Source organism: Protopterus annectens, chromosome 13.part0 (assembly GCF_019279795.1).
Source record: "Protopterus annectens isolate FY-2018-M chromosome 13.part0, PAN1.0, whole genome shotgun sequence".
Taxonomy (NCBI): Eukaryota; Metazoa; Chordata; order Ceratodontiformes; family Protopteridae; genus Protopterus; species Protopterus annectens.
Genome location: NC_056747.1, coordinates 201536739 through 201539216, shown reverse-complemented (window position 1 = coordinate 201539216; position 2478 = coordinate 201536739). Strand labels below are relative to the sequence as shown.

General features: G+C 38.3%; 1 non-coding gene across 1 annotated transcript; it reads left to right on the top strand.

The window, feature by feature from the left end:
- The first annotated feature begins 284 nt into the window (after window positions 1–284).
- LOC122788478 lies at window positions 285–388 on the top strand. Its single transcript, XR_006362682.1, has one exon. It is a non-coding gene; the product is annotated as a U6 spliceosomal RNA (small nuclear RNA).
- Window positions 389–2478: the final 2090 nt, after the last annotated feature.

Genomic DNA, 2478 nt, shown 5'->3' with positions numbered 1-2478 from the left:
ATTTTCTTCTAAAGTGAAAGCACATTCTTTACTCTCCATTTCCTGTGGGGCAGAAAGTTCCAGAACATCTTCTTATGACATAGCCTCTTCAGATGCATCTTGTGTCATCTGCTGCTCCTTCATATAGGAGCTAATTGGCCCATCACTCAACAACACTTGTCAGAATTGCCATTGTTTCTGTTTCCTGCTCCTTCTCTTAGTGAGCAAATTCAAGTGTTTGTTTCCTACAGAAGGCTTCAGAGCATCATCAGAGTATAATGTACAACAGTACAAACATTGTAATCTTGCTTTGGCAGCACATATACAAAAACTGGAACAATACAGAGAAGAGTAGCATGACCCCTTTCACAAGGATGACATGCAAATTTATGAAGTTTTCCATATTTTGGGGGGGTTGGTGGCTGGCATAATAGTTATGGTAATAAAAACTTCGTGTACAGGAACGTGAGGGCCTGTAAAACTCAACACTGCTTGTTCGCAAAGTCACAAAAATACTGCATTCCTCTGCAGACACCAGCATGTAGTACTAAGCAGCAATGGCAAGTAAAAAGCAAAATGACTGTGTGATGTGTATGCTGCTACAGTCTGAGGAAGCCATTCTGGTGAAAGCGCTTACTACTGTATGCAATAAAGAAGGTTTTTTATCATTTTGGACGTTGTGGACTGCTTTCTGGTTTTGCTTTTTACTTGCCATTGCTGCTTAGTACTACATGCTGGTGTCTGCAGAGGAATGCAGTATTTTTGTGACTTTGCGAACAAGCAGTGTTGAGTTTTACAGGCCCTCACGTTCCTGTACACGAGGTTTTTATTTTTATGCTACATGTTTTAACAGGAACGTGGTCTCTCTGTGCTAGCCTTTTATTCTTGATTTGGTTTATAATAGTTATGGTGTTTACCTTACAGACACAAAGTACAGGGTTTGATTCTCACCTTTGAGGGTAAATTGGCTAGGCTTAAAATAGATCACTTGGGCAGTTAGCTTAGTACTTACCTGTGAATCAGCTGGTAAGTCTTCAGATGCCTCCCACTCCACCTGTTTCTCCTTAGTTTAGGAACTCATTTTTCCATCGTGCTGTGACATTACCTGTGTTGGATTTTCTGCACTAAATCCTTCACTTCACAGGTAATCCATTACTTCAGTTTCTATTTGTTTAACTTCTACCTTACTAATTTTCTGTTCTACATCCCCCTTTGTTTTCTGATTTCTTTGTATGGTGAAATTTTCCATATCTGAGTGGATTTGCCTGTACTTCTCTTCAAATATATTTGAAGTTGCTTTTTTGTATTTATTAGTTTGGCTTTCTTCTTTGCATAAATATTGCACCATATCCGATTTCTTTTTCTTTCTCATGTCCATGTTTCTTTTTTATACCTTTCAAGAATCTCTGGATTTTGTTCTTTATATTTTCACACTTCCTCTGTTGCTTCTTTTTCCAGGCAGCCAGAAGTTTCTTTGTCCATGTAATGTTTTTCATAGGTCTGTTGTATTAATACATACAAATTTGCATGTGAAGCTCTTGACAGTTTTCTTTTTCTTGTGCAAGTATTTTTCTTTCCTCTAATCTCTCTATCTTTCTGAAAATCTTCTATCTGGAAATTCAGATCCTCTTACATAATAGTAACAATACATCATTTCTTCCTTGTACTCAATAGTCCACTTTGTCATTTTTATGGTTCCTTCTTGGTCTGTCAATTGTGTGGACTACTACTACCTTCTACAGCAGGGTGGCCATCCTCCCCCCTGAGCCTGGCTTAATGGGTCTTTATCATCAGATCGAATGTTTAGGTTATCAAAAACCTAAACATCGAACTTGTAAGACCGAAAGCAGTAAACCGCGAATGGCTGATTTAATGCAGGGAAAGATTTTCCTTGCCTGTTAGCCGGATTTTGCCATTTTGTCTACTGTAGAGCGATCTCGGAGATGGTATATTTAGTTAGGAGTGGTGTCGGGGGCACAGCCCCCCACTTTGTTTGGGTTTTTTTTTTTTTGTGTAGCCAACAGAAATATTTCCCTGCGCCATTCGCGGTTTTCAGTTTTGGTCTTACCAGTTCGATGTTTAGGTGTTTGATAACCTGAATATTCGATCTGGTGCTATAGACCCGGACTTAACCCCATTGTAGGAATATTTCTGTGTCTTGAGGATTCCACACTATCATTTTTTTACAATCCTGGCACCACTGCAAACACCAGGACTGGTCATGTTTTTCCTTGGACCTTTGCACCCAGCAGTCTTTTTTATTTTTTAATCTGTCCACGATATATGTTTTATAAAATGTAGACTATATGTCATTGTCATTTTGGTGAGGTTTTGTGAAAACAGGGTCCACCATGTGAAGGTACTCACCAAGACCTGAAGATGAATGCCAGCAATATTACACTTATTCTTGTTGAGTTCATCATATCTATTCTGTCACTTTGAAACTTTTTCTTCAATATAAAGAAGAGTATGACTTTGATTATTTTAATTAGATATTTA